The 23,338-nt window shown below is 42.6% G+C and overlaps 1 long non-coding RNA gene across 1 annotated transcript; it reads left to right on the forward strand.

Annotated features, from left to right (window-relative positions):
* The first annotated feature begins 1,228 nt into the window (after positions 1 to 1,228).
* LOC122458424 lies at positions 1,229 to 21,909 on the forward strand. Its single transcript, XR_006278472.1, has 3 exons — positions 1,229 to 1,342; positions 20,329 to 20,557; positions 21,694 to 21,909. It is a non-coding gene; the product is annotated as an uncharacterized LOC122458424 (long non-coding RNA).
* The last annotated feature ends 1,429 nt before the right edge of the window (positions 21,910 to 23,338 follow it).

Raw genomic sequence — 23,338 nt, forward strand, 5'->3', positions numbered from 1 at the left:
GTCTGCAGACTCTAGAAGGCATCATTGCATTAGCTACATTTTCAAACCAGAATAAAGCCAGACATTTATATTGCTTTTGCAGAGTATGTCAACACCCTTTTGTGGAAAGGGGCATGATTAAATCACCTTCCCCATGCTGGCCAGAACGTGGCTCACTCTTGGAGCGGGGCTGGGTTATTTTTACTCTCCCTCATATCTACTTATAGCCATCTGTACATTTGGTTATTGTGGTTTTTTTGTTGCTGTACAGTCTCAGATATGTACCGGGAACTCATGCGGCTAGGAAGCAACCAGAACAAAAACAGATTTGGAAAGCGGGGGCCCAGAAACCTCTAGAGAAGCCATTTCTGAATTAAGAACTAAAACATTTCCTGATTCCTAATAATAAAGCCCTAAATGTAAATGTAAATAAATAAGATCAGTGTTTCAAAAGGAGACAGAAAAGTACTTTATTGATTGCTGTACTGATTTCATAAAAGCTGCACTGAGAGTTAGACTGTGCCTTTTCGGCCCAAGCCTCATCAAGCTGTGTCACCGCAGAAATAGATCTAAGAGGCATTGTTCCTCTCCAAGGCACAGCTCCTTTCTTCTGGGGAAGGGGGAAGTAGTGATTTGCTACAGGCCTATGCCAACAGTAAACTACAGAACCCCTGGGGCCAGCTCAGCTATTAATTCTGTATCGCTGCAACTCCTAAGAGCCCCAGTCATGAACCAGGTCTCCCCTGTGTGAGGCACTGTATAAACAGAACAAAAAGATGGTCCCTATGCTAAAGAGCTGACAATTTAAGTGTAAGACAGGAGACAACAATGGATATAGACAAAAAGAGATGGGGGAGTACAAGAAAACAGTACTAGTCAGCATGATGGGCCCACTATTAGCAACTTTGGGATATGCATCACAATAAAGGAGAGTTTGAAGAAGGGATCTGAAGGAGGACCAGGATGTATGTGTGTAGATGTTCCCAGGAAGTTATTCCCATGTGGATGGGGCAGTGTGGGAGAATGGACAAAGATGCTTGTTTGAAAATTAATCTCAGATGTTTGGCATATTTGAAGGACAGTGGCAATGTTCTGCCCACACCCTGCCCACCTGTTCTGGCTGGAGAGCAGCAGATGCATAATGCTCACTTGCTCCTGCACTCTCAAACCCAATGTCCATATAGCATGCATAGGTGTAAAGGGGCTTCTTTTATGTTTGACAATGTAAAGGGCCTGTAGCCAACATCACCATCTGTTGCAGAGAACTCCAGAGTTAACTGCAGACCAAAAGTCTGCTCAAAATATTTTGGACCAGATTCTGATCTCAGTTCACCCAGTGAAAATCCAGAGCATCTCCACTGAGGTAGGTGGAATCACTCCAGATTTGTCTTTGTGTTACGGAGAGAAAGATCTGGTTCTGTGAGTACAAGACACTGAAATGACTGCCTCTATTTGCTAGCTATAGAAATATACCTTGGCATCTGACTCCTTGTTAAGAGTTGCTAGCTAAAATTTTTGAGGTTGGAGCAATAATAACACTTTTCCATTGTAGATCTCAAAATGTCGATGAAGGAAGGAAGTAGTATTATCCTTATTTTACAGATGGGAAACTGAGGCACAGAAAAGGGAAATGACTTGCCCAGGGTCACCCAGCAGGCCAACGGCAGAGCCATGAGTGGAACCCAGAACTCCTGATTCCCTGTACAGTGTTCTAGCCACTAGGCAACATTATGGGATAGTATTACACAGAATCATCTGACTAGAGACAAGATATAGTAGAAAACCTGTATGAAGGGGTCTCAGTAAGAGAGCTATGGATCAGCAGCTCATTTGTAAGAATCAAAAATATTTTATCATTATTAATTTCCTAAAATTCTTCAGCTCAGATTGCTTTGTACCACAGAAAGGTTGAGTGGCTTCCCCCCCCCCCCCCCGATTTAAACAATTCCTCCCCCCTGAATTTTAATGTTTTGTGAAAGGGACAGCTGCATCTTGTCTAGTCACTTACCTTTGTGCAAAGCATAGTAGGTAGGTGTAAAATGTTAACATATCAGAATTCGCCACTCACCTCAGTGATAGATTTTTCTCAGATTATACTGGGTTTGCACAGGAGACTACAAGACAATGGAGAATGAGACCTTGTCTACACAGGCAGCATTTACAGCTACTACTTTTGCAGTTTCCAGTCCTGTCATGTTCAATAACTGAATATTTAAATTGCATGATTCACTTACCTTCTTGCATTTTCTCCCACTCAAATTCCAAGGTGATTTTGGTAGCTGCCCTAGCAAGAGCTTGCAGGGATTTGACAGGCCAGCTCCTCAACTGGTTTTAATCTGAGTAACTCTACTGATTTCAATGGACCTGTGTTGATTTCTGCCAGGTGAAGGTCTGACACTGTGTTCATTTGATCTCCTGCCATAAGAATAAAAAAGGCATGAATTAAAACCTCTGATTGAAATATTCTGGCTCTTTGAAGAAGTTCAGTCAGGATCTGGATCTGAACTTTGCTGCCTCTAATGTAAATGAAAATCCAGTTTTTATTCACATTTTTAAATAAGTTTTCTGTGTTGTTGGGGGGGAGGTTAACTAATGATCAAATATATTTGCATTTCACTTAGAGCTTTGCCCTTTTCTGCTGATCTTCTCTTCCTTTGCCATAATTAAAACACAGAATTAAGACCCTGGGGCCCCGATCCACAAAGATACTTTGGCACCTAAACCCCGGACTTTGGCATCTAAGTTCCATTTTTAGACACTGCTGTGCTCCACAAAACCAGGTGCTACCTAACCCGGCAGGTGTCTAAATTGATTTGGTGGCAGGGCTGCCCGGGGGGGAACAAAAGAGGCACTTTACCCTGACCCCCCTCTTTGAGAGGGCCCCCAGACTGACTAGTGTTGTGAGCTGGTGCACAGGGTCACTGTACCAGTCGGGTTTGGTCTAGCCACAGAGGGCCAAAACTGTGTGGCGCTACAACCCTGTGCACAAAGTCGCAACAGCTGGGGCAGGGGCAGGGGCTGAGCCCAGCCCTTTTGGACAGGAGTCACTACTGTGAGGGGAGTGCAGGTGTCTCCAATACCCCACCCCTGGGGCCTATACTCTGTTGTTTTGCATCCTTAGTATTTTTGAAGGGGGAGAGTTTCAGATTTTGCCCCAGGCCCCTAAAAACCTCTCTACAGCCCTGCGTGGCACCTAAATTTTTGCTGTAAAGGTCCCCTAGGTGCCTACATTTCTGCCTCTGGGTATGTGTACAGCTGTCTCACTCTGGGCATCCAGGCACACATCTCCTGCCTGAGCCCCATACCTAGCCACAAACTGAGGGAAGATAGGCACTCCTTTGCCTGACTCACCCATGGGGCCTGATCGCTGGCCACCTATAAGACCAGGTCATATTCAAATGCTGGCCAGAGTAAGAGGAGGTGGTGGTGGTGACCTTATAACCTCTATCCCGGTGGTCAGAGCACTCTCCTGGGATGCTGAAGCTGTTCCTCTGTGTATAAATAATGAAAGACATATGGACTGGATGCTGGGTCTCCCACCTCATAGCTAGGTGCGCTAACCACCAAGCTACAGAGTCATTCTCATTCATGCTCTCTGGGCCAGTGCGTCTTTGCCACAGGTTCAAAAGGCGTGAGATTGAGGGAGCCCCACATCAGAATAGCCCCTACCCAGAGCACTCTCCTGAGAGGTGAAAGACTACCCCCCCCTTCAAATCCGGTCTCCCCTCTGCCTCGCGGAGAGGGGAGGATTGAACTAGGTGTGACGTTGTATGATTAAAATATGACCATATAGATCATTGTTGCTACTACTGTTATATATGCATGACAAATCTTTTACAAAGTGTGTCAAGTAAGGTGTCCAGGGAAAAGTTATTATTTGCTGAATAAGATAATCATATTTGTATGCATGTATAATTTTTGTATCTGAAGTTAACTATGTACCTGTATTTAAAATGTTTGCTCCTGTGGTAACACTCTCAAGGTATTTAGCCAGCACATTGTGAAGGTACTATTCAAGTTGAGTGGCCCATTTATTCACAATGGACCATGAAAGATGCCTATCTACACCTAATGGACTTTCCTGTGAATGTTCTAGCTAGAGTATGGGTGATAGTCCCTGCTATAACTCAGTGGAGCATGCAAGGGCATGTGACTTGCCATGTGACTCCAAACTCCATCTTGTTAGCTGTAATTTTCCACAAACTAGAACAATGGATTTCCCTCTACATGCAGAAGCTATAAAAGGCCCTGAAAACATCTTCATTTTGCCTCTTTCCTGCTCTGATCTCTGGACTATGAACTTATATGAATGAAAGCTTCTAATCAAGGGACTGAGGACTTTCCAATGACTTGGGAGCAACCAGAGACTTAACAAGCCAGCAGTTTATTCCATCACTCCTTCAAACCTGATCCAAGAACTTTGCAATTGTTGTATTATTTGATTCCTTTAACCAATTATAACTCTCAACTTTCTTTCTTTTTATAAATAAATCTTTAGATATTAGATACTAAAGGATTGGCAACGGCGTGATTAATGGGTAAGATCTGAGTTACATATTGACCTGAGTATGTGGCTAGTCCTTCGGGATGAGAAGAATCCTTTGGTTGATGAAACTGGTTTTAAATAACCTCTCATCGTTAAGTCTAGTGTCTGTGTGTTGAATCCAAGACTGGAATACCTAAGGAGGCTGCATTACCGACTTCTTGTTAGCCAGTGTGGTGAGACAGAAGTTTTGTTGCTGGTCTGGTATATCTTATGGGAGAATAATCACTAGCTGTGGGGTGTGTCTGCCCTATTTCTCAGAAGCTTGTCCTGAATTTGGTATTCTCAGTTGTGACCCAGTGAGGCATGGTGACACTGGGGTCTTCCACATCCCAGGTGAGTGCTGTAGCCACTGGGACTAAAAGCTGTAAGGGAGGCATGACAACCACTACCCCCACCTCTGGCTGTTTGGGGTGGGGTGTAGCAGGTGCCTAACAATCTCACAAGAAATAACGCAGGCACCTAAACTGCCTGACTCCAGACAGCAGGTCCCATTTGTGGACTGCTAGGCAGAGATAGGCATCTCCCTGCAGCCTATTCTTAGGTACCTGTCTTCGAGAGAGGGGCAGGGGTTAGAACACTCCCCTCTCGTCAGCATCTTCCATTGGCTAGCTTAGGTGGCTCCCTGTCAAGCGGGAAGGATTTGTGGATCGGATTCTTAGGTGCTCCCCATTCATTGTGTAGGGAGCCTAGGCACCTAACTCAGCTCTGTGGATCACAGTGTTGTTCCTAGGTGCCCAAAAGTTAGGGGTTGTGGATGTGGGCCCTAGCAATCAATTGTGATGTCAGAAGCTTTTGCGTTCAGTGCAGGCTCAAACAGGGAGAAGATGGCCTGACTGAAGGGAAAAGATCTTTTTCAAGCAGCACTGGGGATAGCGAAAATGACTGTCAGTGTCCCGAGATGCTGTACAGGTAGTAACATTTAGCACTTACATGGTGCTTTTAAAATTCAGAGCATGTTACAAACATTAAGCAATCATTGTGAGTGTCACAGGACTCAGTCATGCCCATTACGCACAGTCCTGGGTTAAAGGTGCTATGGAGCTTGAGGGGGGAGCAGCTGAGGCATTCTGCCTAAGGGAGAACATGTTTCCAAGGATGCAGAGGCAGCTCACTCACTGCTACAGGCCTTCGTTGAGCACAGCCAGCCTGCTCTGTTGGTCAGTGTATGTTAGGGACAGAATGACTCATCATGCTTCTGGGTACATTGAGACAGCTAGAACATAAGAACAGTCATAATGGGTCAGACCAAAGGTCCATCTAGCCCAGTATCCTGTCTTCCAACAGTGGGCAATGCCCAGTGCCCCAGAGGGAATGAACAGAACAGGTAATCATCAAGTGATCCATCCCCCGTTGCGCATTCCCAGCTTCTGGCAAACTGAAGCTAGGGACACCATCCCTGCCAATCCTGGCTAATTGTCATTGAAGGACCTAGCCTCCATTTATCTAGTTCTTTTTTTAACCCTGTTATAGTCTTGGCCTTAACAACATCCTCTGGCAAAGAGTTCCACAGGTTGACTGTGTGCTGTGAAGAAAAGCTACCCTGCTGCACCTCTTCACAGGATGCAACTTGCTCCCTACACCATGTGTGGCCAGGCATCTCCACTGGCTGCTTCATGGAAGAAGAGTGTAGCCAGGGTACCCCCAGGAAATTAATTCTATGCATGCTCTCCTGTGAGGGGCCAGGCACAGTCTGGCACAGTGGTGCTGGGGCAGTTTTTATAGTGGGGGTGCTGAAGGTGAAAACCACATATTTGAGTTATTATTACTACTTCAACATGGAGCCTGGACACTAGGACCCTGTGAGTTGTGAGGGTCCCAGAGTTTGGGCTGCAGCACAAGCCCGAACATCTACACTGCAATTAAACAGCCCCTTAGCCTGAGCTCTGCAAGTCGGAGTCTGCTGACACAGGGCAGCCATAGGTGTCTAAATGCAGTGTAGACATACCCATAGAAAGTCACTTGTCACTGCAAGGACTCCTGCCTCCCTCTCCTGTGTCTTTACCTAAAGCCATCCTTCCTCCCATGTTAGCAACATGGACTGATCAGTGAAAAGGGTACTAGGAATTCCAGAATTCTCTTCCTGGCAGGGCCACTGACTCACTGGTCTTTGGAAGCTCCGTGCCTCAGTTTACCCTTTTGTGAAACAGGGATAATAATATTATTTCACATCAGAAAGATGCTGTGAGTAGAGGTGGATGAATAGCAGATTTTTTGGTTTGCTGGCAATTCTAAAATATCCATAAAAGAACAGAAAATGTAGTTTCATTTCAGATCGAACCACTTTTCTTTTCTTTCTTTTTTTTGACATTTTTGGTTAATTGAAAAGTCAGAAAACATTTTGAGTTGGGTCAAACAAAAAATGTTGTTCACACTGATTCAAAAATTTTCATTTCAATTTTGCGCGTTTTAACAAAAGCAAAACCAGGACTAGATTCCCTGTCCAGAGGAGGAGATGTCCTCCTTATCCCTATAATTAGAGGATGGAGCAAGACCTGGTTTGAATTCCCCCCACTCCTCTATACACGATATGGAGAAGAAATTTGAACTTGAGTCTCCCATATTGCAGCAGAATACCCCAGGCTATTCTGGGCTGGGTCATTCTTTCAGTCTTTCTTATTGAAGGTCTCCCACTGTCTTCAAATAATTATTGAAGCAGGACCTTGAACTTGGAGCCTAGGGAAGTGCCATAAATACCAGGCTAGAGAGTCTTTTCCCGGCACAATGACTATTCGCTGTCATGGTGAATGACTATGGCTTGCCACAATGAATTACATTTTTGTCAGAATCCATGGTAAATCCTTGGTCGCCCATCGTGGACAATACACTGCAATTACTGATATAGCCCCATGTTTCTGATTGCTCCCAGTCACTGCCTCTCTTTCAAATGAAAATCTTGCTATAGAGGTGTGTGCTGTCCCTCATTATTATTAATAGTAGAAGTAGCATGTTAGCCCCTAAATGCTCCAGCTCAGGTTTGGGGCCTATTGTGATCTGTACTACTGTACAATCATAGGAACATAAGAGCAGCCATACTGGGTCAGGCCAATGGTCCATCTAGCCCAGTCTCCTATTTTACAACAGAGGCCAATGCCAGGTGCTTCCGAGGGAATGCACAGAACAGGCAATCATTGAATGATCCCTCCCCTGTCTTCCACTCCCAGGTTCTAGCAAACAGAGGCTAGGGACACTCAGAGCATGGAATTCTGTCGCTGACCATCCTGGCTAATAGCCACTGATGGACTTATCCTCCATGAACTTATCTAGTTATTAAATCACATTGAAACTGCCTGCACTGAGGAGTTATGGGCTAAATAAACAAGACAGAGGAAGGATGGGAGAAAGAGAATGTTGTTATTAGCCTCATTTTACAGAAGGAGAACTGAGAGACTTGCCCAAGGTCAGATAAGAAGCCTGCGACAGAGCTGGGGCCAGAATCCAGGTCTCCTGAGCCTCAGTCCACTGCTCCACCTCACTCTACCTTAGTAGCTTAGTTACACTAGCTGGCGTGTGGGGAATAAATTAATGTGCATAATTTCCCGGAATAGCAGTATAAGGTCCTCTTTGCTTGCACATCCTTTCATTTCATCATAAAGATCCTTTGCTGCCTTCTTTGCAAACCTCCCTACTTTGAAGCAGTTCTCCTGATCTAGATCATCCCAGCCTTGCAGAGCTGCAAAGGGTGCAAGGAGCCTTTTCCCCTTTGTGCATCCCACACGTGAGCCAGGGATAATCACAGCCTGTGTGCTTGAAGGAGCACAGGGACCCTGCATGCCTGGGCATGCAAAATTACCCCAAAGGAGTGAAGAGGGAAAGAGGGAAAGCTGCAGAGCTGATTTCATAAGGAACCAAATATCCATGGTGCATTCTGCAGCGTCCCCAGCACCTGCCAGCGAGTTTATGGGATTGTGTGATGTGGTCAGAGGCGACTGCACCCTCACCTTATTGTCAAGCCTGTTCTTAAATGACACAATGTCTCCCTTTATTAGGAAGATGATTTGCCTGAATACAGCATCTTTATTCATCGGATTTCCTGCTTATTTCCTGTCTGAAGTCATAATCCTCTGTCTGTGTCTTCATAATTGCTATTCCACAGCAATCAATTAGAAGGAGACTTACAGGCAATTAGGACTTCAGGTGAGTGGATACACACCACATACAAAAATCCTGCTTTTATGCAGTTGTTCTAACACAGAAATGTTTGATGAACAGAATTATCCCCAGAATGAGAGAATGCAACAGGGCTGAGCATGGTGCTTTATGGATGCATAGGAAGAAAAGGTTCTGCCCCCAGGAGTTTAATATCTTAGGGGTAGACTGTGCCATTTAGGCACCTCCCTGAGCAGCTAGATGTGCAGAGCCTTATAGAGGGGTTGTATCTCAGGACTAGAACGGGGTGGGAAATGGCCTTCCCATCTCTGATGGAATGCTAAAACAAATGGACAGCCACTAGGTGGTGCCATGTGTATCATACCTTACCTGAGCTAGTAATAGCAACAGCCAGCATTGCCTTAAAGTATCTCATAAAGATCACACCTCTTGTCTCTCTCTCTATGATGAAGCTCTGGAGCCAGTCCAAATCTGGTACAGTAGCCTGACCTGCTAGTAGCAGTATCATGTACAAGAGTACATGACATGGTGTCAGAAATAACTGCTGCCAGAGAAGAATAGAAACAGAAGGAAAGCAGAACAAAGTTTGCAAACAGAAGGGGGAAAAACAATAAAGTTTGCAGGATGTCAACAGCATGCCATTTTTCAATGCCCAGAGAACTTTGGCTTTGACAGACCTTCAGAATGGACAGCCTGAAAGCAACATTTTGCAAGATTTCACATTGCTAATAAACTCCACAAAGACACTGGAGACATTCAGCTATCGTCTTTAATTTATGCTGTGCGGATACAGGCAGAGCATATCTTTAAATCCTGGTCCTTTGCTGACAATAGTCATAAAGATGACTATGAAAGGGTTCTGGCTATATCTGATGCATACTTTGTACCTCAGAGAAATGTGGTTTATGAAAGGGTGTGCTTTCACCAGAGAATTCAAGAATCAGAGGAATCTACAGAATCTTTTATAAGAACTTTGTATGTCTTAGCAGAAAACTGTTATTTTGGGACTATAAAACATGAATATATTAGAGATGGATTGGTTATTGGGCTTACAGACAAAAGTCTCTCACAACAGGTACAGTTAAACACAGATTTAAGTCTATACACAGCTCTTTAGATAGAAAAACAGAATGAACTAGTGACACAGCAAAACAAAATACAGGAGCAACTTGTCAGACCTGACAAACCTGAAACTAGCTTAGAAGCTGTAAAGAGACACATCATGAATGCTACAAGTAATTATCACAAAAACTCTGAGGCACTGAAGGCTAACTACAAAACCTTTCATTCTAAATGCACAAGATGTGGAAAAATTAATAGCCCAAGAGATATGTGTCCAGCCAAAGGTGTAAGATGTAATATATGCACAAAATATGGACATTTTGCAGCTGTTTGACACACTAAGGCAGTTAGGAACTGACTTATAGACAGTGTAGAGCTGTTTCTGGAATCTAGCACATGCCTGGAGAGTGAAAGTGAATATTGAGGGAAAGACTATTGACTTTAAGATTGACTCTAGAACAGACATAACCGTCATATCAGAAGGGACTTATGATCACCTTCAACCCCTTCCAGAGCTGAAGTTGGCTGACAAAGCCATGACTAGCCCAAGAGGTATTCTGAACTGCATGGGCCAGTTCACCACAGAAACAACTTACATCAGCAAAATCTTTGCATTCAGAGTGCATGCGATCAGAGGTTCGAAGACCAACAACATACTCAGCCACAGCATGGCAACCGTGATAGGTCCAGTGAGAAAGGTGGAAGAACTCAGTGGTGATACTGGATTCCTGAAAGGAGATCCCAGTATAAAATTTACATTTTCATCAGTCTGTTAAGTGTCTTTGAATCATACTGGTTTTCTAATTCCATGACCCAAATGCATAACAACTTGGTCATCTGGCTGTCCATTATTTGCAAAGACTGTCTTTGGTCAGTTTGGAATCTTTGAATCTTTTTCTTCTTGTTCTGCATCTGCCATCTGTAGAGTTTGCTCTGTTGATGATTCTTTCTGTGGAATGAACTGAAGGTGTCAACTGTTTCTGTTAAAGTTTTCACTGTCAATCACATATTCTTTTTTTTTATGACAGCTGAAATTCCCCATCCTTTTCTCCATCCTACTGCTGATACCATGTCATATACTCCCTGTACATGATACTGCTTTGAGATTTCAAGAGTGAGAGAGAACACATGTTCAAGTCCCTGCAAATCATTAGGCTATGGGCTATTCTTTGGTGAAAAGGCGGAATTGGTTACCCTCTCCTTCATGCACCTCAGAAATTCCATCCTGGAAACCTTCCCCAAAATAGTTTCAGCAAAACTGATATATTGTTGCTAAAATTTTGGTTTTGGAAAATTGGCTTTTTTCAATGAAAAACTATTTTGTCAAAAAATTCTTGCCGAGTCCTGCCCAGGATGTACAACCCCCTCCTGAATTCCTTGCTGTGGAACCAGATGGGGCAGCCTGCTCTCCTTATGCAGCTGGCCAGCTTTTGGGGCATGTGGGAGGACCCTTCCTGCTCTCCACCCCTCACTGCCTTTTAAGACAATGTGTGCTGATTTCCCACTCTAGTACTTTGAGTGCAGAAAGTGTGGGCCCGCAAGGATTCTAAAAATTAATACTGGCTACTCCAGGCTTGTATTAAACTCCCAAGGTTACAGGTTTTCTCTAACCTTGGATTGGTAAATGCTGCCACCACCCAAGTGCAAAAACCCCTTTGAGAACCCAGGAAGGCACACTTGGGAATTCCTTCCTGTGGGATATCCTCAAGCCCTTTCAACATGCACAGAAACCTTAGGACACAAAATTCAATCCTGTTCTTAAAAAAGGTAAATTTTATTAAAAACAAAAAGAAAGAAAATACCTTTGAAAACTTGGGCTATTGCTAGATTTAAAAAAAACACTAACAAGAATTAAGCATCAAGAATAACCTTCTTGAGGCCCAGCTTAAAGGTTACAAGCAAAACAAAAGCATTTGGGGTTAGCACAGAGGAGTCCACAAGTCATAAAGAAATAAAAAGAAATAAACCTAGACATTTCCTGATCTACTACATATATGGGGGTTTCAGGTGAGTAGTTTCTAGGTATGATTCAGATGATTTTTCATACTTGGCCCCAAGCTTCTTACAGTATAGTTCCAGACCTGTCTCTGCTTCTCCCCAAGAACAACAACAGACAGACAAAGGGGAAGTTTTTTCCCAATTTTAAAAAGTTCTAGCCTTCCTATTGGCTCTTTTGGTCAGGTGCCCACTCCCTTCCTTTTACCTATGCAGGAAGACTTTTTAACCCTTTATAGGTAAAGCAAGTACAGAACAACTACTAAGAGGGATTTTTTAGCTAACTGGCAGGCTGGGTGTCATAGAATCATAGACTATCAGGGTTGGAAGGGACCTCAGGAGGTCATCTAGTCCAACCCCCTGCTCAAAGCAGGACCAAGCCCCAACTAAATCATCCCAGCCAGGGATCCAGGGACCCATCCATAAAAGGGAGCTAACCCTTCCCCCACCTTTCATTTATCACAGCCTCCTAGAGGTGGCATGGGTGGAGTAATCCCAACACTACTCAGGGCAAGGACTATGATTGTCTCTAGCCCTTTTGTGAGGTGTGCAAAGGGGAAGGCACTTTCCTCAGTGCAAAGGCCAGGCACAATCTGGTCCTTATTTAGACACAACACAGACAATAAAGGATCAGGAACAAGAGAGGAAGCAGACTGGTGGCTCTAGGTCTAAATCCTAGATGGGGCACAGTAACTTGCCTTATCAGCTTTGTGGATCAGTTCATACACTAAAGGGTTCTGTTGAATGTACCCGTTAGTGCTCTGTTGGCACTGTTCCTTGAAGCAGCTGCCCCAACATGGGTCCTTCCTCTGTAAAAGCTGCTCTGTTAAATTAGCAGCTTGGAATGGTCCATACAGCCGGGGAGAAGGCTCAGCAATTTTAAACCTTCATTTTATATCTCATTTCCCTGAGCAGTGTCGTGCTCTGTGAAATCTAACAGGAAGAGTATCTGCTGGGCACAAGTAGCTTCCCATTGCTTCCCCTTATTAACGTAGAATGAGTTTGAAGGAGGATGGAGATAATGTTTCATCAAGAAGAATGGAGAATCTGTGTCAAGCATAGGGTTTTAGGGAGTGGCATGGAAAAAGTCATGAGTGGAAGGACTCAAAGAACCAAGAGACCATTCAGGAGGGAAGGCTGAGAAGAGGGTAGAACTTATTTTTCCATCTTCTCTGAAGTTGGTATCAGCACTGGTCTTGATATTGAAATGAAATGGGAATTATCTCTGTGCTCAGTGTACTCTGAAAGCACAGGCAGGGCTGGGTTCTTGATAATAATCCTGTCTTTTCTACCCAATGCAGCTAATGGTTGTTGTGATGAAATGAAACTTGTACATGTGCCAAACTTCCACAAATGGAAAACTAGACACCCAGGCCCAGATCCACAAATGTATTTAGGCTTTTAACTTCCATTGATTTCACTGGAAGTTAAGAGTCTAAACATCTTTTTGTGGATCTGGCCCCGGAGTGTTAATTCTGCTTTGCCATAACTAGAAGTTCTAACTTGCTGAGCTCACTGCAGTAAATTGCTAGTGGGGTATAAACAGAAAATCCGGACTCATGAAATGCAGAGCACATAGACCGGGCTATGGGAGTGGGACTTTGTGCTGTAATAATCTGTTGCACTGCACTTAGAAAAGTTTTGGGGTAGGTACACAGCAAAAAAAAAAAAAAATCAACAAACCCCATGGCAGCGAGTCTCAGAGCCCAGGTCAACTGACTCAGTCTTGTGGGGCTTGTGCTATGGGGCAAAAATTAATGAGTGGTTGTTCGGGCTCAGGCTGCTGCCTGGGCTCTGAAGCCTAGTGGGGAGGGAGAGTCTCAGAGCCCGGGCTGCAGCCCAATCCTGAATGTCTCCATGGCCCATAGCGTGAGCCTGATAAACCCAAGTCAATTAATCCAGACTCTGAGACTCATTGCCATGAGGTTTTTGTTTTTGTTTTTTCTGTGTAGAGGTACCCTTACACTCAGGAAGAGTTTGAAATCCATGGGGGAGTCTGAGCAGGCACTTGGGTATACCTCCCGGGAGATCAGTGCCAGATTTAGGTCATAGTCTGGTTCCATAACCCTGCAGACCTGAAAGGGAAAACAGATTCGTGAATTTTGGTCCTAGCTGACAGGGCCAGATTAACACACAGGCAAAGTAAGCATATGCCTGAGATCCAAATTCCTCTCACTGACACGGTTTTGTGCATGAACTAAAAGAACTTCACTTGGTTTTGAGTGAGTGGCATCATAACCTTGCGCACTGGGTTGCAACGCCACTCAAATTGAGCCCAGCCACCCCTCCATCAGCTAGTCCTGGCCAGTTCACACCATGGCCAGCCCAGCTATGATAAGTGTATCATACAGCTGTTTGTTGTTATTCATGAGACAGTAGGGGCCTAGAAGTGTATGCTTGCCTAGGGCCCAGTGATGAATTAATACATCTGCTAGCTGAATGATTCTGGTTGAACTGAATGGGGCTTGGGGCCTGGATGGATAGTATCGCGTGTAGTACTGAGATAGTGTAGCCAACTCTTGTGATATTTTTTGCTTTTCCTGAACCCCTGTTGCTGGAATCATGTAACTACAGGAAACTCTCAGCTTTCTTTTTTTTCTTTTCTTTTTTTTTTTTAACAAGGAAGTTTCTCGCTCTCAAGATTGTGGAGAGAGCTAGAAAATGTGATCCCCAGTACACCCTATGAGTATCAAACCCAGCAGGGAAATTAAAAGAGCCCAATGTTATTTTTTTTCTTTTAAAATCTTAGGATGTTTAAGCCAACCTCCTGACTTTTGGGGGCCTGACTCACGATTTTTGAATGCTTGCAGCTGGCAGGAGGGAAGACAGGGTAAGCTTCATGGAGAGTACCCACAGGGCAGGATGATGTACTGTGAAATTACCTCACTTCTTTTCACAGAGCAGCCGCAGGCAGCAGATCGCTACTCTGGCCAAAGAGTAGGGGAGCAGAACTAGTGCTCCCCTCAGTTCCTGGAGCCACCCCACTGCCTCCCACTCACCTGTTTCCATGGGGGAGTATCAGGCATGTAATTCCCACTCTGCCCCAGAAGCCCAGAGTCACAGTTTGAACTAGGGAATGAGGGGTCCTTGCTCTTCATTACTTACTGCATGGCTGAGTTAGGGCAGTAAGAGTCTAGCCCTGTGCAATGTACCTTATCCTCTCTCTGCCTTTCTTTCCCCACCTGTGAACTGGCAGCAGTGAATTCTGGGACTGAATCAATGGAGGGTTTGTCAAGTGCTTGGAGATCCTCCAGGGGAAGATGCTGCAGAAGTGCAAAGTATTGTTATTTTACTCTCAGGGTATTGACACCAACTGCTTCCAAATTCTGAAGGGCGTGGGCCTCCTTAATTACGAGAAAAACAATGGTGATTGAAACTGGGATGAGCAACTTTTATACTGGCTATTGTGCCCAGAATATAAACAAAATGCCACACCCACATGGCTAGATGAATATTTAAACCTTATTGTGTTGTTGGCTTTCTCCTCTGTTTATGTGGTACCTATCCTACAATGAAAGTAAACTCCACTCTATAAGGGTAGCAGTGTTGTAATAACTCCTAATCCCCTTTTCTTGTTGATGTCTGCATTGCATCCATAACTCATCTGTATTGCTACTTAGCTGGTAGTTGATTTTTTACATTTTTTAACAAATTAAGTTGATTATTTAAAAGATGCTGCTGCCTGCAGAAATGTAGAATCCTGTTTCTGTTTCCATTGCACTGGGAGGCTTAAACTGTCACTGAAAACTTTAAAACTTCACCGGTGCAGAATTAACTGAGAGACAGAGCTCCAGTCTGTAGCCATATCTCACCTCCTCCATGTGGAACCAACACAGCACACAGAGCCTTATTCAGAGTTTGTTGAAGCCCAAGGAAAGACTCCTGTTGACTTCAGTGATCTTTGAATCAGGCCCTAATACCTCCATGCAGTGCCTATTTTGATGCCAGCGATAGACATTTTTTAAGCTTCTGTTTTGCTGAAATATCATTACCATAAATCGATAATATAAAAACGTCTTGTTTGAAAAATGTGGGCAACACTTGGAGATATTTCTATCGTGCTGTCACTGGGTTGTGATCTGGGGTTATAACATTCATTCCCAGAGATAAAAATATGAATCTTTTCCTTTTAATAAAGTGGAACCCTGCACTGAATATAAGCAATAGTGATTGATGACTTAAAGTGTCTGAAATAAAAAAAGAGAACAACGAGGAATGCCCATGGCTATTCCTTGAGGAGTAGTATCTCCAGCCCTCTGTTAAGGGCTTTTTATGTTATTATAAGATGGAAAATTTAAAATATAAAATTTAAAAAAAGTGAAAAAGCTATATTGTCCCATATTTTTTCCATTTGGCTCAGTATTTATTACTGAAGTTGTGTGCACTCACTTTTTGTCTATAATAAAGCCTGTCTAGAGAACTAGAACACTTTCATTTATTTTCAAAATGCTCTACAAACATTAACTAAATAACATGACAGCCCTTTAAGTTAAGCAAGTAAATGCTGATTCTCATCCTACACCATTAAAGTCAATGTAAGTTTGGCCCCTGACTTCAATGAGAGTAGGATCAGGTCCACTGATCCCATTTTACACCTGGGGAGGCTGAGGCAGAAAGGTTAAGGGCCAAACTTTCTAAATTGGCCTCTAATTTCATATGCCACTGATTCTCTGTGCCCAAATTTAGCAACATTGGGACTGATTTTCAGAAGTACCAAGGACAAGAGCTCTCAGCTGGAGTTCAGCAACTATATATTTAAATCTGGGCACCAGAAAACAGTGGCATCTACAACTACAGGCCACTTTTGAAAATTGGGCCTGAGTGACTCACACAGTACCCAAATAAGGAGCCATTGTAAGAGCTGGGGTTAGAACTTGTAAATTCCTGGCTACAAGTGTTATGTTCAGATCACTAGAGCTCAACTATTTTTATCAATACTTAATATGTGTGTTGCCCAATCAGATTGCTAAATTTGTCCCATTTATCTTTTAAGTATATTAAGTAAGGTTTTTAGTAGAGCTAATTAAAAAATTCTGAAATTTTTCAACTTTTTTTGACATTTTGAAAAATTTCAAACTTTCAATTAAATTTTTTTGATTGTTGAAAAATGTCATCCTGAACAAATTTTGGTGGCCATTATTGTGAAAATAATTATTCGTGGTTGTTATTGAAACCTGAATATTTTGTTGAAAAACATCATAAACTCAAATATTGGAAAATTTCAACCAGATCTAATTTTTACATGTAAAATGGTTTGACTCATCTTGATTTCCTTTGGGTGTTATCAAGTCATCATTTAATAAAAATCTGGGATGGAACGGAAGCAGAATCTTAACGCAACTTCTTCAGAATTCACAAGGCTTTTAATTGAATCTTCCCGGAAGCCTATGTAATAAGTCAAAGTTAATCTTGTCTTTTATTTTTATTCTGAATTGCGTAATTATTTTTAGTAATCCAGCAGCTGGTGCAGACTCTAACCAGAAAATCATAAGCACCATGAATGCTTAAGCTACTATTCATTGCTCTATGCCGAAAGAAAGCAGAATACACTAGTCCAATATATGTGCACTAAAAATATTAGCTTTTTAAAAAATGCACTCTTCAAGAGAAAAGGAGTACTTGTGGTACCTTAGAGACTAACAAATTTATTTGAGCATAAGCTTTCGTGAGCTACAGCTCACTTCACGGAATGCATCCGATGAAGTGAGCTGTAGCTCACGAAAGCTTATGCTCAAATAAATTTGTTAGTCTCTAAGGTGCCACAAGTACTCCTTTTCTTTTTGCGAATACAGACTAACACGGCTGCTACTCTGAAACTCTTCAAGAGATAACACTTCGCTGCCTCACAGGGGTGTTCTGAGGATCAGTCCATTAACATATACGTGAGGTGCTTTGATACAGTGAACATAGGGTGCCTGCCCATATTAAAACCTAAGGCTGAATTTTCAAAAGCACCTAGGTGATTGAAAATCAATTAGAGGAGTGCTGCTATTTCATTAAGGCACTAGAGCTGGGCAGGAGATGATTTTTCTCATCCCACAAGACTTTTATGAGATACCAAAAAATGTTTCCAATTGGGATAAAAAGTTGAAACCTCAAATGTTTTCACATAGCCCTGCCACAAAAATTCCAGTCTGGATCAACTTAAATGCCTTGTTTCATTTTGGACCATTATTTGTCTATTTATTTATGTATTTCCTTTATTTATTCATACTATAATTGGCTTACCTTTCAAAACAAAAAAGTCATTGAGAAGTGGGAAACCAGAATTTGTTTTTAAAATGTCAAAATGTGCCATTTCCACAACTTCAGAACTTTTTGCCAATGTTTTTTGAGTCAAAACAGTTGTTGAAACTGACCCTTGCCCATGGAAAGTTTCTGTTTTTATTAGCTGGTATTTTCCAATGAAAATGGAATCAGCTCTATTAGACCATGTCTAGAGAAAATATCTTGATCCTTATCTTACATCAGTTTTAAAACATTGTAACTGCATTGACTTCAGTGGAGTTACTCTTGATTTACTCCAATATGAGTGAAAAGAGAATCAGGCTTATAGTGTTTACGGGCTTGTCATGTTAGCAATGTGTAGGTGAATTTAGCACCTAAGAAAAAGATGGGCTAACACAGCACTGGCTTAATTCAGTCACAGTGGGTCTGATTCTATGCAACTGTGCCGTTTCTGCAGGCATTCACACCTGCATAATGTGGGTTTAAAACACCACCATTCTGATTTGGAAGCATGTTACACCACTTTGTAATCACTTTGCACAAGTGTAAATGACTAAGTGCAAGGCAGTGGAGAGTATGGCTCAGCGTTTGAAAATGTGTCTTCAGAGGTGATAAACTAATGCATTAATCCACGGAGTCATCTCCAATTCCTTGCTGTCACCTCTTCTCCTCACCTTAAAAATCAATTGAAATATTACCATGAATTTTCAAAGTCATGTGAAGTGAGTTACATGCAAAACTCTTATAATTAGGCCCAGTCTTACACCTCTGAAGTTTTGTCCTTCACCTTTTGTCCTTCATCCCATGGCGGAGGGTGGTTATTAATGGGATATACATTAGAACTCTCTGGACAGGATACTGAAGATAAACCCCAAATGGAAGTAGATATGCAATCAAAATACAAGGGTGGGGGCAGTTTCTCAGCTGGTGTAATTTACTGTGTCTCAGATCCTACTGAACGCTCTTTCCTGGCCAAACACTGGCAGTGCTGTCAAAGGAATCCAATCCTCTGTTGCTCTGGATCCCCTGGGTGTTTCAAGCTTCTAGAGCCTCAACAGATTCCTCTCTTGGCCTTTCTGGCATATTTCCTGTGCACTGACTCTCTGTTACTCCTTCTCAGAAATGAGGCTCCTCAGTCCACCTATTCTGGGCCTCCAGGACCAGTGCTGACCCCCAAGATACCCCAGTTCCATAAACACACCACTCTCCCAGAACTCCATCCCAAAGGCATGAAGCTTCTGCTTTACAGTTTAACTCTCTCAAGGGCACTCAGTAGTTGTGAAATTAATAAACATGTACTTTGTACAGTCTAAACTTTATTTTTTTGTACTTAATCATGTAAAGCACATGGCGATACAGATCATACAAAACAACAAATAATCACATGTCCCTGCTTCCTTATCCTCACCATTCCAAGGCATTCTTTGGTCTGGAATCCAAGTCCTTTAGTTTATCCAGAATCCTTGGGGCCATCCAGGCTCACAAAAGCAAGCAGGCCCCCCCTTTTGCGCCCTGAGGCTGTTCATGATGGGTAACATCTCCCTCTCCCAGCTTCTGTGACCTGGCTCCCTCCTGCCCCATGCTCCCTCTTCCTGTCTGGCCCCTGTTCCTGTGTATTTCTTTAAAATCCTCCTCATCACCTGGCCACTTTTGTTCTTCTCCTCATAACTTTAAACTGCTCCTATCTCCCCCTTCTCTCCAGAGGAATCAGCTAAGCTGGTTTTAATAAGGACATAGCCAGGTTTTTTTTGTACAACTCTTTGTGAGGATTAAGTACCATCATTAACCTTAAGTATTTCCTATTGTCTTTGTCTCTTGTGTATCTGCTTAAGGGCCTGTAAGCAATGATGGATCCACATATATCCAAGTGATACAGTGGTTTTTCAGAATACTGCCTTGCAAATATGAACCAGAATATGTAAATTGTACAGATATAGCTCCAATTCATCACACCATCTAGCACCATTGACATTTATAGAGCTATGGCAATTTACAACAGCTGAGAATCTGGCCTCATGTGTATAAAGAAAAGTAACACACATGATCCCAGAGGCACCTTTGTAGTTTTTAAGCCCAGAGAATTGGATTCTGATCTCCAGGACACCCATATAAATACAGAATAATGCCGCTCAATTCAGCTCTCCAGATTTGCAATAGCTTAACTGAGAGAAGACTCTCTCTCTATTTCCTTTGGGTTCACAGTAAATTGAGAGCCACAAAGGAAACTTCTGCCATGGATGATCCGAAAAAGAGGGAATCTGGGTCTCATGAGAAGCACCATTCATATCTGAAGATTTTAAAAAATGCTTTAGTCAAACATAGTTATTGGATTCAATACAGGACTAACTAGATGCCATGGCCATTGTTATGCAGGGCATCAGATATGATCTCATGGTCTCTTCTGATCCTAGGTGAGAGGCTGATTGCTGAAGCCAGGTAAATAGGAAGGCTTCCGAGAAATGTGCAGCTGGAAGGATGGAAGTACTGTTTGCCAAGGAAAGCAGCCATTCAAATCACCACTTTGGCAGGGGATCTGGGATGGCCACCAAGAGGAGCACAGTTGATGGGGACTGGGGAACAAGCCCTCTCTGCAGGTAGGCACCTGAACCAAACTTTTCAAAGAGAAAGCTTACCTGTGAGGTGGGCTTTGCGAAGCTTTCACATGCTCCATCTCCCAGGAATGCCTTAACTATCAGAATCCTAATTATCAAAACAAACTGCAGGAAAAAATATCCAGTGTTCCATTTTTAGCTTTGCCAGCTGCAGCCAGACATGAATATAATAGCAATGAATAGTTACCCGTGGAAATTACAATGCTGTGTGTGATCAAACTTCTTCAAGTCTGCCATTGGGAAATCATTAAGGGTTATTTGGTCAGTCATTTGGAGGAGTCAGGTATTAAAGATCCCCAGTGCATCCCTCTTCCCTCCCACCTCTGACCTTGTCAGCCATTTCTTAAAAGCAATGATTTTATTCTTAGCATCATCACTCTGCTAACGTGCCAGATTCAAGCAAACTCTTCAGCAATAGTCCAAATGACTTGCACTTTCACGCTTAGTCTCTTTATTGCAGATGGAAAGATTTCATATGTTTCATAATCTTTCCAAAAGACACCAGATTACAGCTGAAATGCTCTCTGAAATCTTCCCATCTGCAATAAGGAGCCTAAGCATAGCCCTGGCATGCCAGTGTCATTTAGTTTATTGGTAAAGCATGTGCTATAAACCGATGGGTCCACAGAGAGGCTGCCATTAATCTGTAACACTGCAGGAAGACTATTTTTAAAGTGGCACAACCAATTAATTAGGAGCACAGTGACCTTAATAACTCAAATTTTGCTGAGATAATTGAGCACATGAGATCACACCAATGAAGTAATGTAATAGCACAGTTTAGATTCACCAAGTCTCAGAAGAAATACAGAGAGAGAGAGAGAGAGAGAGAGAGAGCTTGCTTAAGAACTGTTCTACATGAGAAAGATGCACCAGGATCACTTACAGTGTGAAGTTAAACAGATATAATTAAACCAGTGCAAAAGGCTGTGTGGATACTTATTTTGGTAGAAGAGTGGCTTCTTTTGATTTATATTAAGGGCTTTTCTGCATGGGATAACTGACTGGCATAAGTATTATGGAACAGCTATTATGCTGTAGCTAGCCCATAATAATTCCTTGTCACAGGTCACGGTTATATGTTGAGCTGTGCTTTAGACCCCTTTGCAGTCCCTCTTGAGAGCACTGCCAAGTAATGGGTTCGTTTCCTTCACTTCTTTCTAGATGGACTCCATGGTCCAGCCATGCTTAGATTGGATCTCTAGGCTGCAGCCGTCCTGTTTCCCAGTCATGTTAACTCTGCAGGCCCAACTGTATTTGGCACCTGCAAGACACTTCACTCTGAGAGCCCCTCACCAGAGGTTGATCCAAGTGACTCAAAACAGCTTTTCCAAAACAAATATATGGTTTATGCACCCAACTAGCCATCAAAGTGTAAAATAAGACCAGCCTATATGCATCTAGGCTGAGTTAAACATTATCCTTTCCTTGCAAGTTTAGGAAGTTTCTGTTTAACCCAGACACACTCACTTTTGGCCTGGGACAGACATTTTACCCTTCTCTATGCCTGAGTCTCTCTCCCACAACATCTCTCCCAAGCAGCGCGTGTCCACTGGACCCGCTCTTCCTCGCTAGGCAGGGATTTTCAATGATTTATATCTTAGGACCTAGCCTTGGAAAAATAAGTCTGTTAACCTGGAGCCAGGCACATTGGAAAACGTTTAATAGCCCACCCACTATTCTTTTAAGAACCCTGGTTATTTTCCCTAAATATATCATGTCTCTGTTATTGTTTTGTTTCCTGCTGGTTCTTTCTAACAGCCCCCTGGTATTTAACTCTATATAACCAGACAGACTAATATCAAGAAGGTAAATTGAGATACATATGATATTCATAAAAACGATACAGATATCTCCCTTGTTCTCCACACTGTCCCTGTGCAGAATCTATTCTGAAACAAAAGTGACTTTATACCTGACTTTGTGAAATCACTTTTATTCTGGAAGAGAGTTTCCACATTGGGGAGTTATTTCAGAATAGCTAAATTATAGCAGAATAGTTATTCCGGAATAGCTATGTAGGTCAATTTCCCACTGCACCACTGTAGTGCTTAGTGTAGATGCTACCTACGCCAATGAAGAGCTTCTCCTTGAGAGGTAGTAGTTATGTCAATGGGAGAAGCCCTCCCATTGACATAGAGCTGTCTACAGCATGGATTAGTTCATTTTAACTATGTTGCTCAAGAATGTGGATTTTCCACACCCCTGAGTGACAGCATTATACCAACATACGTTTCTAGTGCAGATCAGAGCAAAGTGAATTAGGTTCAGATTTAACTAAACGGCAGAGTATCCAGGAAGCCTTTTAACTGTATCAGATTAAAAGCTGACTCAAGATAAATGGGTGCAACTTTCTCATGTGGAAAAGCTTCATGTTCTTTCAGCTTGCCAGTATAGGGCATATTTTCAACTACCAAACTGTTGTAAAACACATACAGTGAGGGAATTCTATCAACTTTGCACCTACATAGCAGAAGCCAGGCAACCCTCTGGGTCAAATTGTGCTGATGAAGCCTCCTGGCATGGAGTGTAGGTGGGTGTAAAGAGTATAGGAATTTGACAGCTTTTCACTCTACCATCATTCAGATTAAGAATAGGAACCTTGGGGTGATCATGAAACAGGAAGAGCTGACTTCCGTAAACCCTAGACAATTGTACTGGAGTTCAGATTAGAAAAACGACTCAATGAGCTACACTGCACATGACTATGCAGATAAGAAAAGCATAACACTGGAATTACCAGAAATAGATCAGATTAAAAGTTATTGAAATAAAGAAAAAACAAAACAAATAATTTCAGATGAAAAAC

The sequence above is a fragment of the Dermochelys coriacea genome, chromosome 2 (genome assembly GCF_009764565.3).
Source record: "Dermochelys coriacea isolate rDerCor1 chromosome 2, rDerCor1.pri.v4, whole genome shotgun sequence".
NCBI lineage: Eukaryota > Metazoa > Chordata > Testudines > Dermochelyidae > Dermochelys > Dermochelys coriacea.